At 32.4% G+C, this 19,902-nt stretch overlaps 1 long non-coding RNA gene across 6 annotated transcripts; it reads right to left on the bottom strand.

Moving 5' to 3' along the window:
- Window positions 1–817: 817 nt before the first annotated feature.
- Window positions 818–3,731, bottom strand: LOC143222831 (uncharacterized). 6 transcript variants are annotated; one of them, XR_013012525.1, is made up of 3 exons: window positions 2,750–3,428; window positions 2,157–2,245; window positions 818–2,003 (listed from the first exon to the last, which is right to left on the bottom strand). It is a non-coding gene; the product is annotated as an uncharacterized LOC143222831 (long non-coding RNA). The 6 variants fall into 6 exon arrangements; XR_013012520.1 differs by having other exon boundaries at window positions 3,147–3,428; XR_013012521.1 differs by lacking the exon at window positions 2,750–3,428 and adding an exon at window positions 3,452–3,731 and having other exon boundaries at window positions 818–2,245.
- Window positions 3,732–19,902: the final 16,171 nt, after the last annotated feature.

The following is a 19,902-nucleotide window of genomic DNA, read 5'->3' as shown; positions in this document are numbered from 1 at the left end:
CTTGTAATGCTGCAAAGGACAAATACTAAAGAAACAAAGCTAAAAATATTTATCCTTAACTAAATACATCATACCATTGGCAATTTTTGTTGTATTATATTCAACCATAGCAAACATGTATTTCTATAAAACTTGAGAATACGTTTTATCAGAATGATTAGATTTTAATTTTAAAATTTACCTTATGGTTTATATTTAGTTAAAAGGTCTATGTTTGCATAAAAAATATTGGTAGTTTAGCATTAAAACACAGTTGTCAGTGCTTATAAAACCAAGGCTATAGCGACTCTCTATTACTGTAGAAAACAAGGTTCTTTTGAGTATCAAACATTTTGTTTTTTTTATACTAAAATAAATATAACTTCAAAAACTTCAATGCAAAAACAAGTAATAATGGAAATGTTCAATATTTGCTGAAATGTTGTTGTTTCTTTATGTTAGGCTACAGAAATAAGCACTACAAATATTGCAGAATAGTTTTTACAAATAACATTACAACTAAGTGTAAGCTTGTTATATATATACCTATGTATATTATAAATTTGTTTGTTTGTTTGTTTTGGAATTTTGCACAAAGCTACTCAAGGGCTATCTGTACTAGCTGTCCCTAATTTAGCAGTGTAAGACTAGAGTGAAGGCAGCTAGTGATCATCACCCACCGCCAACTCTTTGGCTACTCTTTTACCAACGAATAGTGGGATTGACTGTCACATTATAATGCGGATGTGAACCCACTACCCTCAGATTATGAGTCACATGCACGCCTTAATGCCCTTGGCCATGCCGTGCTGCATTATCATATATAAACTGATTTGAACTCTGTTATCAACAAGTATAATATATTGATATCAAATTAAGTAAATGAGGCCTTTTTAACTTTCAAGAATGAAATTAATGCAACATCATAATTAGATAACTATCATAAGTGTATTTGTATATATCATTTTGCATATTTAAATTTGTAGTAGTTTTGGTTAAATATGTTTTACTTGGGGGTAATTTGCATCAATGGTCATCACAATTATTGAGTAACAACAAACAATCTTTGATATTTTGACAAAAGACTATTAAAGACTTGCATTTAATGTCAGATCATAGATCTATTATAGTTTTCTATTTATCACATCATGATATATAAGCCACAGTAAGACAAATACACTGCAACACACAAATTCTGTACTACATCTCTAATTAAATGACATAAAACAAATATTTTTCAAACAACATACACAACCATTTTAACAAAAGTACATTTGTGATAAATAATAAGTCATTTACTTGAATTTAACACAGTTCAACCATCCCAGCCAAAAAAAAAAAAACACATTAAAAATGTTACATTTACAACAATAAAGATAAAACTAACAATTCCTTTCACAGGTTTTCTCTGCACTTTCTGCAAATTCACCTTCCCATAATGCCAGTCTGTGCACAAAGACATGTTCATTCCATCCCACTTCTATCTCACTGACATATTTTTCAATTTGCTTATACAATTTTTTTTATATTTGTGAAGGTTTGCTCATCTATTTTCTACACTGCTAGAAAAACCAAAATATTTCCACAATACAGAGCATCAAATGCCTTCAAATTTGAGGTACAGGAATTTCATTTTAATGTAAGCATTTTCCAATTTGTTTAAATACACTGAAATTGTATTGGTGACAAATAAGTGACCAGTCACACATAATTTCCTCATTCAGTTCTGCCCTCTTCGTACAAATGTTTTCACTTCCCACCATCCTTAAGACTGTCACCTAAGCTCATGTTTATACATGACATTGCTGCATACTAATAAGTACATGAAAATCCTCCACTATATAAAGTGTGACTCATTAATAACACAGCTCACTCCCTCTGTATTCAACCATCATTATAAGAGCAAGAAATGATGCATTAAAGAAAGGGTGAGAAGTGTGAAAGGAAGTATCCATCAGAAATACATTTCAGTCCATGAAAATGTTGAATGTTAAGTTCTATTCACATACAACTGGAATCCAGTGCTGAAATAATGAAAGGATCACAAAATCAAAATTTACTTCAAGAAGCACTCAAAAGGAACCAATAGCATGGGACATTGTATACAATGGAACAGTATGCAGACATACATATTCAATATTCTTTTGAAGTAGTTAAAAAGGTTTGGATATGCTTACATATAAATCTTCATTTAAGACAGGACCATTTCTAAAATGCCTGCAGGAAAGCATACATGTGACCTTTAACTGTCTCTGGTCAGCAGGATCTGTAAAAGAAAAAGATGATTGTCTTTTTAAATTCTTGAAAAATGCAGCTTCAGTGAAAGCATCATCCACACATTGTTTCTTTACAGACAAAGGAAAACCATGAAGAAGAATGAAAACTCGTAACATAGTCAGTGTAATCCATTAAGACAACACAGTAGCAAAAAAGTTTAATAAAAATGAAATGATGTTCACTGTATAATTAGTTGTGAACAAAAATGAGAACAGTTATATTTAATCAATCCCTAGTAAACTCTAACTTTTGAAAGTGTCTACCAATTTTCAACTTAGAATTAAAATTTAGAAGAATTACTCAAAATTCCTAATGAATTTTTTTCTGTAAATTTATGGACATCATTTAGAAACATCTCCTTCAAAAAACTAATTTTTCCAAATTTATTTCCAATACCAGTGCTTCAAAATCATATACTTTTTCTCTTATACTCCTAGCATTACAACAGTAACAATAAAGTCTATCCTTTTCTACTACTTCTGTACTAACTTACCATGCTAAATTTTTCATTTCCTCTTATTCTTTTTGTGTTAAGTTTATTCTGGCCCTCACTACTGTTTAGTTTAGTGTAAAACCTCCTTTATAGCTGAGTTAATAGTCTTAGAAAACAAGCCAGCTGCTACAGTATTTAAATGTAAACCACCCATTCCAAAAGCTCCCTTCTTCCTATGAACTTGATCGATACAAGTCCAGTCAGTTTGCTCATCCTTACCGTTTACTCATTAAAACCTAAACCTAACATTTAACCCTAGTGACCTACTTATAACTTCATTTACACAGTTAATTCTTGGTTATATTCTCCACCTGTTCTCCCACATAGCATAATCTAATTATTTTGTCCTCATTTACCCAACAGATTATTCTAACCATATATCTTGTCGATAAATCACCTACAACTTCCATATCTTTCTCTGATCCTTTTGTTTTCATTTTCTCCAACAGTTCATATGCAGAATCCAAATTCTGAAATTTGTTTGTCAACATAATAGGTTCATAACAAGTAAATTCGTTATTTTTTACTCTAATACTAATAGCACTCTTTCTATCTTCCTGAAAAGCATTGTTATCTGATATATCCCTTTCATATTAATAAATTATTCATCCTCTAACTAGTGCTTCCATTTCCCATAATCTACAATTCTTTTCGTTGCCTCTAACTTCTCCAATTATATAAATTCTACATAAAATCGTATACCTTCGTCACTAATTTTCTTTAGTACGTAGAGACCTGGCATACCTTGGTGCTTAAGGTACTTGGCTCGTACTCTTGAGGGACTAAAATGGGATTTACCGAACTTTATAACGTCCTTATGAATGAAAGAATAAAAGAGCGAGCATGTTATGTGACGGTTGGATTCGAACTCCCAATTCTTTGTTAATATTTATCAAATTTTTTTCTTTTAATGTCTTGTGGGAAAACACTCATTAAAAAAAAGAATAACATATATGTATTGTTACCGGCATATTTTCTACGACTGTGATTGGACATCTACTAAGTAGAATTCAACAATGACGTGCAAGTAATGACGTCAATACTGATTATACTATAGAGTAGTATCTAAGCAACGTTAAACGTAGGAAAAGAATTTCAGAAATTTCATCAAGTACAACGAAGCCTAACAAATATTTATATTTCATCTTATACACAGAGAAGTAAGATATTATTATGGAATTAACATTAAGAAATATTATTTTTACTTAATTATATTTGCAGTCAAAACCCAACCCAAATGTATGAAAAATTTATTTTATCTCTAACAAATGTGAAAAAACATGTACTATTATATCAAGAAACGAAATAATACAGCAGTTTCTTTACACCACTTGTTTCCAACCGAAAACCCTCAGTCACTGCTTCTGTTAATTACGATTGGAGGCTAAAGCGGTACGATTGTATCTGTAGGAAATAAAATCATAATGTAAAACTAATACAGATGTCCTTTTAATTTGGGTTGTACGAGTTCTTGATAGGAGCCATTTCTAATGTAATACTGTATAGTAGAAAGAAAATTTGTGAAAATGAAACCAGCAAGAAATCGTTGTACTGATTCATGATGAGTAAAAACCCACTTGAGAAAAATGTATTCTAAAGTCGGCTGGTATTGGTATTAACACATTATTTGAAATGAAGGACAGTTTGACCGTAACTATAAAGCAGATATAAGTTTGTTTTTGTTTTTGAATTTCGCGCAAAGCTACTCGAGGGCTACCTGCGCTAGCCGTTCCTAATTTAGCAGTGTAATACTAGAGAGAAGGCAGCTAGTCATCACCACCCACCGCCAACTCTTGGGCTACTCTTTTAGCAACGAATAGTGGGATTGACCGCCACATTATAACGCCCTCATGGCTGGGAGAGCGAGCATGTTTGGTGCGACCGAGATTCGAACCCGCGACCCTCGGATTACGAGTCGAACGCCTTAACACACTTGGCAATGCCGGGCCAAGTTACTCTATTGGAATGTTTTTCATAATTCTTAGACATAGTTTCTAGTCTTTTGTATTAATTTGGGTGAAAATATTCTAATTAATCAAAGATGTTGACCGTGGATATAAAGCAGACATGAGACTGATAAATGTTATTTAGTAGTGGTGTGATTTAAACATTCCAACTCAATACATTTAACTAATTGATCATTTAGATTTGTAAACATTACTTGTGATTTAAAAGTAAATTTATACTTCAACAGAAAAAAAATGGAGAATTTTACCTATCGTCATAAAAACTTCCTGTGCAAACACAAATAAAACACCTTAAATATTTTCATGAAGATGGTTATGTTGATACTTTTTACAATTTTATTTAATTTTTATTTAGTATATTTGGCACCACAAAATAACATCAACTGCCCTTGTGGATACATGTTAAGAGAAATCATGCCTGTAAGTTGTGAATATGGATATACTTTGTTTGTATTCATTTCATCTTTTCATGTAAAAGTTTGAGAGACATAATCTGTTTTGTAGAAATATGTCTATAATAATTTAATGAGAAAACTCTACATAAACTAAAAATACATTTGGTATCTTACCAACTTTAAAGCTCTGACTGAAACGAAGTGTTTTTGCTAGTTTAATTTTGAGTATATTTTACACGAGACGGGAATTAAAACCCGATTACGAATATGAATTTCCTAACACAGAGACACAATGCAACTTGGAATAGATCTAAAGAATATGTTTTATTATAATATGCGAAGTAAGCAGTATATGCAATGAGGTTTTTGTGAATTTTAGTAAAAAGAAAATATTACAACAAGAAAACACCTATACTAATTACATCATGACATAAAAGACCACAAGTTACGTAAAATTTCTTCGGGTCTTACAAATTACTATACGTGGTAGAAATGCTAGGTGTTGTTTAATGTCTAGTGTTGGTGTTCACTAATTGATGGCCACATGTTCGAGCACAATGTATCGCTGAATACGTTCCATACTTTTAACTGAAGGGTGTTTTAACTACCTTAATCAGTGTCGTTATTCGGTTAAAAATAGTTACGTAAGAGTGGTAACTACTGCTAATAGTTGTCTGCATCTATTTGACAGTTGTAAATAAAGAACGGCTCTGTCTGAAACTTAGGAAGGACTTGAACTGGATTTTAAACCTTCTGTCGTATAATGTGCCATTTCTTCAGCTGTTGTTTTGGAGACATTATTTCGGATGTTTTAACAGCTCTCTCTTAAGAAAAGTTATTATTATTATTATTCTTACAACCATCGCCAGTATCTGTTGTTGTGAGGACACCACTTCGAACACTTCCATGCCTGTTCTCTCTTCACTTATTATAGAAGTTAAGGCTGTTTATGCTATTATATTTTGTCACCATGTTTTTTTCAGCCTACTTTTGCTCTTGTATTCAGCGTTTCGTTGCATCGAGTTTCAGAATAAATTTACGAATTTTATGCCATAAACGCAAACGAAACATTAATAAGTGCATTATGGGAAATACCATATGTCAAACTCTTGTTTACTATTTTACCGATGTATAGAGGGTCGAACGCCCTCATTACCTGGCCGTTTCTACATTAGAAGTTTTGTTGGGCCGAGTTGTTAACGCATTTTCTTTCCGATTATCACAAAATGAAATCAGATGTAAATTTGAATTGAACGTGAATTATATTAATAAATTTCATTTTCGCTAAAAATAATATTAACATTTTAATAACTGTGGTTCTGTTTTTTCATACTTACCGAAGCAACCTTAAACTCTAAAAATGTGTTTTCTCACAACAAAACCACATCGGCTTATTTTTTGAGTCTACCGGGAGATTTGAGAACCCCCGTTATCGTCTTGTAAGTCTGAATGCTTCCCGCTGTACCAGCGGCAGACTGTAGATTTGGCACATCATTTTTGATTTATAAGAAAGACAGATTAATATTTACATTAAATGTTACTATGAAAACTATTAATAACTCTTTGAATACTCTTTCACTAACGAATAGTGGGATTCACCGTCCCATTATAACGCTCCCACGCCTTAAAGGACGAGAATATTTGGTGTAACGCAGATTCGAACCTGCGATCTTCAGATTACAAGACGGGTGCATTAACCACCTGGCCAAACCGGGCCGTTTTACCACGAATCTGCGATAAGAACAAAACATGCAAATACCGTTTTCTGAATTAAACACAAACAATCTGAAATAAATATATATGCTGGCCTTATGTACACACATCATACAGTCCACATATAAACTATTTATTAAAAAATAGCTACTTAGTATGTTTTCCTTTTAAAATTAACATATTATTCCAATTATACTTTTGTTGTTATAATAAAAATACAATTTGTTTATGATATAATTTCAAACTTCAACTTACTTTTTCATATCTATAAGTCTCAGGAACTTTTCACAGTTCCTGGTGGCTGTACTCAACCAGTTTCTTCTGCTCCCTCACTACTAGCAATTTAAAAAGGAGACAAGCGTTAATTAAATGATTGATATTTTGAAATTAAGAACAAATTTACACAACTGGTTATCTTTGCTCTGCTCACTACGGATATCGAAGATTCTCTGTGTAATTATTTCTTGAAAGACGAAACTTATTAAACCGGTAAAACAAGGAAATAAAAGTCATATATTCCAGTATTTTGGTATTCATATCCATAAGAAAATCTTTTCGATATTTTGGATATTACTCCCAGGGGCAAGTGGTAAATATACGGACTTACAACGTTAGAAATCTGGTTTCGATACCCGTCATAGGCAGAACGCAGAGAGCTATTTGTGTATCTTTATCTTAACTTTATAAAGACACAGAAATTTGGTTAAATATATATATTTGTTTCATTAGAATAACAAAAAAAGAATACCTTGGATCAAGCCTAAGGAAAGCTCCAAAGAAAAAAGGTAAAATATCTCTATTTTTTGGTTGTCTAATATTAAAAGTACCAGCAAAATCTTTTAAAATTTGTGAAATGATTTTCTAAAATATTTATTTTATCATATAGTAGACCCAAGAACAAAACCGCCTCTACCTCCCACTTATCAAATTTGCACAGATTGCAAAACTGCAATACAAGCATCGAAAGTATGGAATTAAAAAAAAACCAACCTAAGTTCAGTTACTTCTCTTCGCCAGAACAACCACTAAAAGGTTTCTCAAGCAATTTCAATTCAAAATCGGAGAAAAGAAATCTGCAAAGAAAATAATTCATATCAATATATTTATTTCAACACATGAATTTCCACTTTCTAAAACTGAACTTCTTGTTCCTTTTCAAGCACTAAACAAAGTCAGATGTCTTAGTAACAAACTAAACAGTTGGTTTATCTTCACGAAAGCAAACTGAATCTGACTTTCGTTTCAAACTTTTTAAATAATCAAGCTACATGCCGCAATAGTGGCAATAATTATATATTTTGTACAAATTGTATACAACTTCCAGTATCATATCCATCAGGATGTAACAATTCAAATAGTAGTCTCAAGCGATTTAACGGAGAACAATCGTCACAGTAACATTTCCCTTTTGGCTGTTAAATATTTAACAGTCTAAAATATTTAAAGATCCGGTCTAATAGTTTTAGAAGCAAAGCAGCATTATCATCAGTTAACAATAATTTTCAAAACTTAATTATTGAAGTAGAAGAAAAAAAGTCACATTTAATTCAATTGAAAACTCAATATACACACGGCATATTCATCTGATAAAAGCGACTAATCATGTACAAGTTGTAAATAAACATCTTCAACTCTTTTCTTGTCAGAGCAAATAAAGACTACATGAGCCTAATATTTAAAGCCATAGTTATAGAGAACCACGAGAAAAATCCTGGACATTAGAAAACTAACACATATCTTATACTCTGTATACCTAACCATGTTCTTACCAAACGAAAGTTAGTTAAAAAGGATCAAAATGTAGAAAGGAAACCATATTTATTACAAGCCAAACACATTGAAGACAAAGGAAAATCTTGTTCATCATCTCGTCGCAATCTAACAGCTAGGTTTCTTTAGTAAGCTTGGAAACAAATCAACATATTTTGTACTGTGTTTTAAATGATAATGAGCTATTGTCACCTCATGATAGAATATAAAATAATCTCACAACTGGAATAGACTACACACAGACAAAATAGGACAAAAATCGAATCTCACATCACAGCCAATCAATTCTGCAAACTTAGTGGAATCGCTAATTTACAACCAACACCACAATTGGGTAATGAAGGATTAAAAAAGTGAAATCATTTATATTAGTCTTATCCTATAGATGTACGTCTCAACGAACATTTGAATTAAACATCACCCTCACGTGCTGTTATTGATTATACTAGGCTAAACACGAAAGTTGGGAGTGTGAACACCTTTTGAGTTCTTACACTTTTAACATTCAGAAGCATTCCCGTACCGTGTCTATTAAGCGTATTTCAGATTTAAAAAAAAAAAATTATTACAAGTCTCGTCATATTCTCACAAAGAAATGTGTCTCTCTTTCATGATTCATTAAATCTGTTCACTTTTTGCTATTTCCAATTGTTCCCAGATATCATTGACTCTAATACTTCATGCTTAACACAATATTTTATACTGTATTTTGTTCATGTACACACTCTGCTATGACCAAAATTTTAATATTTTCATATCTTCTACATGTTAATGTATACAATATTTTAGATCACGTTTTGTTTCTCCATTACAGTTTCTTCCACGTAGAAAGTCATATTTATACATTTAAATATTTTATGTTTACCGAATGTTACTTTTTTGTATTACCTAAAATCTGATTTATCTTTGTTATCGATTAAAATATAGGATAAGATATTTGGTGATTTTCAACACGTTAAACAAAATAATAATTAAACCTGCAACATAAGACACAAGAAACATTCCTTTTAATGCTTCAGTAAAGAAGTACTTTAGGCTCAGTAAAGCAATGAGTTGGTAAACAACAATCTGTATTTTTAATGAAGTGATTTAGTTTGGGGAGAACGTACAACGCTTTTCGAAAGAGTGTTGGTCTGTCTTCTTCAGATATGGTATTTAGCAAAGAAATACATGGTATATATACAAAAGGTACAATGAAAAGATTATATATAAATGTCAAGGTTGGTAAAGTCTATGGTTGGTGAATGAACGAAGCGAAATATGGTTGATGTTGCTAGAGACATTATCACGGTTTGGAGAAATGCCGTTTGGTTTGTTGATCTCTGTAGTTTCTAAACAGTATATTTTCGTTTTCAGTTGCAGGATAGCGTACGAGATAAGTGTACAGTTACAAGGTATTTTGTGACCAGGCTCAAATGGCTGGCATATTAAAAAACGATATTTGGAATTCATCACTACTCATATGACCTTTATATTATTTTTATGATTTAGTTACAAGAAATGTGATATTTGTCTATTATATTTCACAATACATTCCTATGGGATTCTACGTATATGATATATTTTGTTCCTTTATTAGTAGTTATTTAGGGTTAGAGAATAAGACGTTTATATTATTTCAAGCTTTAATATCATTTTCCATTTTTTAAAGAGGCTGGTAATTCCATAAGAAATTTCTGGTATGAAATGGTTTGTTTGTTTCTGTTTTTAATTTCGCGTAAAGCTACACAGGAGCTATCTGCGCTGCCATCCCTAATTTAGTAGTGTAAGACTAGAAGAGAGCATGAAATGGTATGCCGGTAGAATGGATTTGGTTGTTATAATATATTGTGTGGTTTTGAACGTTAATACAAGCCCTATTATATAAGTTTGGCTAAACCTTTAGGTAGTACTACATTTTCTAAGTAGTGCAATTCAGTTCTAAATCTTCTTTGTGAGTTCAGTGATTGTAGGATTCACTTTCTAAAACCAAAAAATAATCGTTCTATTCATAACTTACATACATGTATTTAAATATCTGTGTGCGTATAACATGGAATAATTCGTAAAGATACCAGTTAAAAATTTCTTAGAAGTCAAATTGTTAATGAAAACAGCTTTATATTATTTTCTCTTCAGGTTTAAAATCAGACAAAAACCAATCACAATGTTACTGAAAAAAAATTTGCCTTTGTCAGGATACCACATTTTTTCCTAGGGCAATCAGTGACACCTTCTGTGAGCTCCAAGAAAAATCAGTTCCTCCAGAGGTTGTGACAAAAGGGACGCTTAACATTGCATTTTGTAATGCCGTGATAATAGTAAAACGTGTACATGTCATGAATCACGAGAATAATTATAGAATCTGTAGGATACAAAACAGAATGAGATACCAACTTGAAAACAAGAACTAAAAGCATTTTTTACCTTCATTTTATTCTTATATGCTCTTGAAACAAAACACGTTAGTAGACTCTTCACCAAACATCTACTTTATTAATATATTTCGTGAGTGCAAATCTAACTAAATATGAAGGGATGATATGTTCAGTTGATTAATTTCAGTTTGATTCATTAAAGGGAAAACAAAATTATTGAGACAAATATAATGAAATGATCCCTCAGAAAATAATGTAACCGTTAAATTAAAATTACAATAACAAACAGGTTGAACTGATAAAGATGCCATATCAAAGAACGAGGTTCGCCATGGCCAGGTGGGTTAAGGCATTCGACTCGTAATCTGTCGGTTACGGGTTAGAATCCCTGTCGCACCAAACATGCTCGCCCTTTCAGCTGTGGGGACGCTATAATGTGAGGTTCAATCCCATTATTCGTTGATAAAAGAGTAGCCCAAAAGTTGGTGGTGGGTGGTGATGACTAGCTGTCTTCCCTCTAGTCTTACAATGCTAAATTAGGAACGGCCAGCGAAAATAGCCCTTGTGTACCTTTGCACGAACTTAAAAAAAAGGAAGGACGATACGATGTAGTTATTAAAGTCATAGTTTACCTCGTGTAGAAGCTGCTGTTATTGTGTTTTGAATTTAATTATTTAATCTAGTAGATTCCTTACCAGATATCAAAGTAAAACTAGTTTAGATTTAATTTTGCAGAAATTAGCATTTTTTTTATCTTAACTTAGGTGAATCTTGGGCAATCAACAATAAAAGCTGTAATGAACAAGGAGAATTACTTCCTTCGGAGATTTTCATGCCCAAAAGGTATGTATTCTCAAGTAAATCCTGACTTTTAGCTAAGTGGCTGCCAGGACGCTCTGCTCACAATACCCGGAAAGCTGTTTTGAGCTCCTGTCACACCAAACACATTCAACCTCTTTAGCCGGAAGGGAAAATTAAAATATGACGGTCAATTTCATTATTCGTTGATCTAAGAGTAACCCAATAGTTGACAGTGTTTGGTGTTGACTAGGTGTCTTTCCTTTAGACTACAATTGCTGAAAAGATGGTTGGTGTATATAGCCTACGTGTTGTTTCGCGCAAAATTTAAATGAAACCAAATCAAATAGACTAAGTATCGAAAAAAATTTAAAATTATAAAAATATTTTAAAATAGTTTCTTACCAAATATGTAACAGTTCATGTATATTATATATTGTTGTTCTTAGTTGTCTTTATCTCACCATAAAACTTGTGTTTTGATAAGAATGTGTACTATTGATGATTATAATCTGTTATCAAGCAGAAAAACTGTTAACTTAAAATTCAATGAAAAGTATGTAATCCAATGATATAATTAGGTTTCATAGTTACTTACATAATCTATGTATTTCTTCAAGTACATTGCACCTTTGCTGCTTGGCTAAAACCAGTTAAACGCTACCTGTCATATCATCTTTGCCGTCAACATCTTGTAGAGTCGTTTTCACTTATAATTTGTTTTGGGATCTTAATTCTTGTATTTTTGATTCAAGCAGACGAATTTGGTAACACATGTTTTATGTGACCCTATAATAACCATAATTCGTTATCTATTCCACCATATAAATATTCAAGTACGTTTAATAATCATTTGACGAACCTCAACTACTGTTTGTCTCTATACACATTTGCAACCATTTTTCATTATAAGTAATTTTAGTGTGGGTATTATAGTAACTTGTGAATGAGAGCAGAGAAGAATATGTTAACTCCATTACATCTGCAATATTCACTGTTATCGAGAACCTCTGTATAATACCAGGACTTCACAGTTTGACTGATACACGACAGATCTAGTAGTTATTGAAATACTGTTCATACTGTTATATTGTCTGAACAATAATTGTTTTAGTGTGGATCATGATATTTACCAATTTTATCTAAGTTGTTAACGATTAACACTAAGGTACTGATTTATCAATATAACACAAATCATTTAAATAAATATTGATCTTCTCTCATACAATTCAATTTTGTGTAAATATACTATGACAAATTAATTATTTGTAAGTATTGCTTCTATTCCAGTGACTTTGTCCTGAAGAAAAGATCAATTATGGAGAGGATACAGAACAGCCTCAGTTGTGTGTTTCGTCGCAAACATCAGAACAAGCAGAAAAGAATGACAGATCCTCTCGACCAGTCCTGGTGTCACGACTCGTAAGTTCTAGGTTTTTATGAATTAACTAGGATACCGTATTTTCATACTACATATACTCAACGTAATGTATAGCTTTAAAAAAAAAGTCTGACTGAACTTATCGCTTCTTACGGCCCTCTCAGGAACATACATTTCTTACTACTACAGTTTACCCGAAGGATGAGCACTAAAGCTATTGCGATAAATGGCTTTGTGGACAACGTTGTGTGCCTTTTGAATATTTTTTCTCATACGAGTGAAAGCTATACTGACTATTTAACTCTATTTTACCTGAGACTAAATGTCTAGAGGGTGAATAACTTGAACATCCAATTGACATTTAGTAGGCGTTTTCTTTTTGTTTTTGCATGAGACTCTCGTTCATTTCAACACGAATATTCTCAGGTTGAAAACTGAGAGTTCTTAATTTTCCAACTCTTCTGGAAAGTCTCTCAATAGCTTGATACCAATATTTTCAATTGATGGATATTCTATGCTGACAAGGGCTAAATGGCAAGTCAGAATCACTTAACATTCCTAATTCTAAACAACTGACCAACTACTCATTGCCATAAGAAACTTTAGCCATCTCTTATAGACCCGAATAATGGGACTGACTGTCATTACTATAACGCGAGCACAACCGAAATTACGGGCTGTATTTAGCTGCATTGTGGCTCGAATATTAAACACTGAGAAACGCAATCCAGCATACTGAATATCAGCTACTGCTGGCCCGTCCAAGTAGAATATAATAAGTATAAATTAATGTTATCTTTTAATCTCTGAAAGGATCTGTTTGAAGGAACAGTGATGTGAAAAATGCAACAGATTTTAATATGTCCTTTGGGTAATCGACGATTTCTAATTTAAAATACGTTTTATATTAAAGTTTAAACTTGTATTGACTTTGTATGTCATACAGCTTCATTGGACGTCTTTGAACAGCCATGTCGTAGTTTCTGTTTTGTTTATTTCTTACTATCATCCGCGTGGCATGACAGTAATTGGATGTCTCACCTTTTTTAATCTATGCTTGTATAAAAGGGAAACAACAATCTGTGCTTTAACAACATTTTTTCTCTCCAAAACACACTCTTGTAGCAATGATAATGAAGAGAGCAAAATCGATTGCACACCCATTGGGGGGTTACACGACTGGTCGTGTCATTGAATTTCAAAAGAATGGAAAACGTATTGTGGAAATAGTAAAGTCTGGGAATAAGCCATATGGATTCTTTATTGCTAAGGGGATGTTAAACAACAGTAATGGTAAGCAGTCTCTTGTATGTATCAGAATAGCGTTTCTTTTATTATTATTATTACAGTAAAAGATGACCTGGAGAGATCACCCATTTTAATCATTTACACCACTTTATGGTAGTGTGTTGTCTGTCTATAACTTAGTTACTAGACACTAAAATGTTGTCACTTAAGAAACGCTTAGCATTGCAATTTGTACTGCCGTGACGTTAGTGAATCGTGCACATGACACGAATCACGAAAATAATTATACAATCTGTAGGATACAACACAGCATGAAGTAAGAACTTGAACGGCAAGAAATAAAAATATTTGTTACTATTCATTTTGTTTTTATCTGCTCTTGATATAAAACACGTCAGAGGTCCCTTCACCAAACATCAAGATGATTAATATATGTTGTGAGTGCAAATCTAGTTTGTTTGTTTGTTGTTGAATTTCGCACAAATCTACTCGAGGGCTATCTGTGCTAGCCGTCCCTAATTTAGCAGTGCAAGACTAGAGGGAAGGCAGCTAGTCATCACCACCCACCGCTAACTCTTGGGCTATTCTTTTACCAAGGAATAGTGGGATTGATCGTTGCATTATAACGCCCCCACGGCTGAAAGGGCGAGCATGTTTAGCGCGACGGGGATGCGAACCTCAGATTACGAGTCGCACGCCTTAACACGCTTGGCCATGCCGGGTCGAGTGCAAATGTAAAGAAAGACGATAGGATTATGTGTTCAATTTATAATTTTTAAGTTAATTATTTATAGGGGAAACAAAATTATCGTGGCATAATCCGGCAGAAAATAAGGTAACGGTTAATTTAAAATTACAATAACAACAATTTTGAACTGATGATGATGATGTCGTATTAAAGGTCGATATGATGTTGTTATTAAAGTCAGGATTTAACTAGTGTAGAAGTTGTTGTTATTGTATTTTGAATCTAATTATTTAGTCTAGCAGGTTTTGCATCGTAACTGAAACAATTTTATCTTAACGTTCTAAAATTTCGCTTCAATAGTTTTGAGCCCGACTTGGCCCGGTGGTTAATACATTCAAATCGTAATCCGAGGGTTGCGAGTTCGAATCCCCGTCACACCAAACATACTCGCCCTTTCAGCCGTGGGGCTGTTATAACTGACGGTCAATCCCACTATTCGTTGGTAAAAGAGTAGCTCAAGAGTTGGCTATGGGCGGTGATGACTTGCTGCCTTCCCTGTTGTATTACACTTTAAATTAGGAACGTCTAGCATAGATAGCCCTCGTGAAGCTTTGTGCGAATTTCAAAAACAAACAAACTTTATTAGTTTTACACTTTGCGCTTAATATGGTTTGAAAAATAAAGTTTGTAAAATAGTTAGGGTGAGCATAGTGCAGATAGTCCTTTGTTAAGATTAAACGCGCACACACACAGATTCACTCCGAATTGTCGTAACAGATTGACTAATGTATGGTTTAGCATATTCTTCACTCAAAGCCACCTATAGAATAACTGCGCATAGCAGTTCCAAGTTTTAAACTTATAAGATAGAAGTTAATTACTCAATAAGACCATTGTCCTTTTCAGCCTTCTCCAGAGCAACATCCTGCCCATTTAACAGTTTCAATAGGTAAAACATAGAAATTATTCGATATGACCTAATATGTTGTTTTCCCTCCTGAAGTTAACAGCCAAGAACAAGTCCATAATTTGAGGGATAAGTAATGTAATAAATATACGAATTGAGCACAGTCAATAAGGACCAATTTGCTCAGAGCACATTGTATTACCAACAGTTATATAACAGAGTCTAGAAAAAATTGCGTTATCATGCCTACATAGTTGTAAGTCGCTATTCCATGTGTCTTTCATTGATCTGTTGTTACTTTAAGGAATGTTTTTGTTGTGAAAAGAAAAGAGGAAGAATTTTAACTGGTTAACGCGATCTAAATATTCAAACATTTTCTTTTCTTATACGGACAATATGTTTTCAAGCTATTTTGTATTCGTGTCTTACCTCACTAACATTGTTGAACAAAGCAAGTTAGCAATTCACAGACGAATTTTAGTAAAGAAGATAGACTAAATAGCAAAAATCACTATAAAGTGTATAAATATATATATATATTGTTTTAATAGTTTCAGGTGTTTACGTGACTCGTCTGAGAAATTTCGAAACGTTGATTTCGCTCACCGGGATCCTTGATCCCGGTGACGAAATTTTAGAAATAGATGGCGTCAGTATTAACCAAAAAAATATCACAGAAATCAACAATATGATAATAAAAACAAAAAAATACGATTCACAACCCTGTCTCTTGTAAATCGGAAAGAGAAATGAATACAAATAACATAAAATGGATTTTTCATTATACATAATAATTTGTGTATTTATATATGTTTAAAATTGTAAGATAATAAATTAAGAACAGTTTAAATTGTATTGTTTATTGTATTAAATGTATTGCAAAATTTTGTTTTGGATTTTATTGTTCAAATGATGAAATAACACCAACAGAATTCAAGACAGACAATACAAAATTTTGTATTAAATTTTATTGTTCAAATGATGAAATAACACCAACAGAATTCAAGACAGACAATACAAAATTTTGTATTGGATTTTATTGTTCAAATGATGAAACAACACCAACAGAATTCAAGACAGATTTGCTACAGAGGAATCAATCCAGAAAGAGATATAATCTTACGAACAAAGCTTCACTGAATATAATCAATATATAATTAATACAATCAGTTTAAATCAGTAATTTATCAGTTAATTAACTTTTCTTACCAATCAATTAAATCATCCTGAAAAAGGATGATACTGTAGAATAATTGAAACGAACTCTTAGATATTAAATTAACTCAATAATGATTTTCGGTAACATGATTACAATAAAATAATCTGGAAATATTTCTTTTTAACAATTTATTAATTTTCTCACAACGTAGATTGTGCAGTATTACCTACACACAATGACACTATTCACATCGCATTTTCGAAAAACATTAGTCAATCTCGGTTGTGTCATCTTCTAAACCAAATTAGAATAATTTAAAAATAATTAAAGACAGTCGTTATCATTCATACACTTTTCAAGCTTTTTATCTAAACTCTTATGTATTGCTTTTCAACGTCTGAAGATAACCCATTCCAAAGGCCAACCAAACTCTTAAATAATTAAAACTGCCTTAGCTGAAGATGATTCCTACCAGTCCATAAGTTATACCTGTGTCTCCTAGTTCTACTATTTTCGTTGGCAAATATGGAATAAAACAAACGATTATGCATCAGTACCTCCACGTATGACAAAACAATATTTTCTTTTCTTTTAGTGTGCTTTAAAAAAGTCCGCACTCTTAATTTTTAAATTTACAAACAATCTTTTCTCATATTTTCATTTCTTGTTTCAACAACTTTTTAATCTTATGAATCTCGTTTCATACCAGTCAATTCAAATTTCTTAAATTTGTGATGATTTTAATAAATCTTATATCTTAAACTGTGTGAGAGTCAACCTGTTTATTGTTTCCTTGTAGCTACCCTTTTCATTCTATAAGGAATATGTTTATCTTGAATATTGAAGAATTTACCTTTAAAGAGTTTGTACATGTGATCAGTGTCGCTATATAACTCAGTTGACCAATTCAGAACAGATTATTCTTGTTGCATCCTTTCAATTTCTTTTTTTAAATTATGACCCAAATGTCGTTGTTATTTATCTCTATTTGCAACAGAACATTTCACCCGAGAGAGCACTTACCGTACGCATCCATACGTTCTCCATTTTCCATAATCATTTCTGTGTTTGAAGTTAAGAATAAATTCAACATAGCTTTATTTCAATAGGTTCCTTGACTAGTTCCTTAAGAAGCTCAACAGTTTCCAAAAGTATTTCTCCCTCATGGTTTTATTAAGAGCTGAAATCTTAATCTGATTGTAAAGATTCTCACTATTTTCATCAGTACTATTGTGGTTTCTTAGAAATTCCCACTAAAAGGCCTTTCCTTCTATATCCACTAATAACGACCAAAATGAATTTTATCTCCAAACTAATATCCTTAATTTGACCATATATTACTATTAGGCATATCTTTTAAAAAATGCACTTTATTGATGAATGAGTTGTATGCAACAGACATGTCGAAGTTGAAGTGGTTTGAATATTAATGTTATACATTATTCTAATTGTTAAAAGTTTTCATGGGACTAGATATAGTATTATAAATATAATATGTTTAACATTTATTTCTGACGATAAGTACATTAATATAATCTCTCATTGCCAGCTTGGTGCATAAGTTAATTCACCCATGATTTGTGACAGACGTTTATAATCAACAAGAAGTTGAATAAACTATCACTACATGTAAAGCCATCACCTAAATTCAGATTAATTCAATTTTAACTTCATAATATGTTTACTATAAATGTTTCCTGGAGGTTATCTTTTATACTACGTGATGCTTTCTATTAAAATTTTACAATAAACGATTCATTAAAATTTCTTTGGTGGATTTAATATTTGTTAAACATAACAGGAGTTCATCTACTAGATGGTGATGGTGATTTCAGAATTATGACTATTGGCGGGAGGAAAGGTATTCATGTTCTATTTAAACTATGTTAATGACAACACTCGGAGATAATCCAGGTAACAACTTTCCAAACTCATACACGCAATACAACAAGTCCTCATTCATCAATGTTCTGTTGTATTATTATTTAGGTTTATGTACACCCATAAAATAAAGAAAGGAAGAAAAAAATGTCTTCATTGAACTACTAACTAACCAGTACTTGCTATTCCTGTTATTATGTGCCCATGTTTTATCTTATTGGGCAGAACTGTTGTACAGTGTGTTTCTTACGAATTCAGAAAAATGAATGTCGTATCTTCATCGCCACACACTATAAAAACGTAATACAGCTATAACAATAAATAAGTAACAACGAACACACGTATAATTCATTTTGAATTCGTAGGTTGCTAAGTATGCAGTCTACACGAACTTTTTTGTACGGAGTACCTGTTCGACGGATATCTATCTACTAACAGTTCCATTGATAAATAAATAAAATTCGTGGCAGGTACTTCGATTTAACACTTTGCATCTCAAGAAGAAATGTAAAGCAATCGAGGGCACTCAGAAGAGACCTTTTCTTCGCCTTACTTGAAATAAAATTTAACTGGGCTAGTGATTGATAATTAATAGCGAAGCCGAAAAAATTTAAAGTTTACGAGTTTGTAATACAATCTGGTGGCAAAGGTCCAATGGTGGCATTTTGAAGATTAGTTGCTCGATGTTGGGGGCGTTTGGCACTAATATGAAAATACTGTAGGGTACATCCGTGGTTAAGTATAAAAAAAGCTACCTGTTTGTGTTCGGTCACAACTTTAACAAAGTTAGTTGGCAATACTGTGGTCTTGGAATGAATTCTGTGAGCAGCGTGGAGTTACGTGTAAGTTGTTGTTTCCAGAGAATGTCGAATTCCAGCAGGAGTTAAGA

This window comes from Tachypleus tridentatus, chromosome 8, assembly GCF_004210375.1.
Source record: "Tachypleus tridentatus isolate NWPU-2018 chromosome 8, ASM421037v1, whole genome shotgun sequence".
NCBI classification, from domain to species: domain Eukaryota; kingdom Metazoa; phylum Arthropoda; class Merostomata; order Xiphosura; family Limulidae; genus Tachypleus; species Tachypleus tridentatus.
The sequence above is the reverse complement of the archived record's forward strand: the minus strand, read 5'-3'. Positions and strand labels throughout refer to the sequence as shown.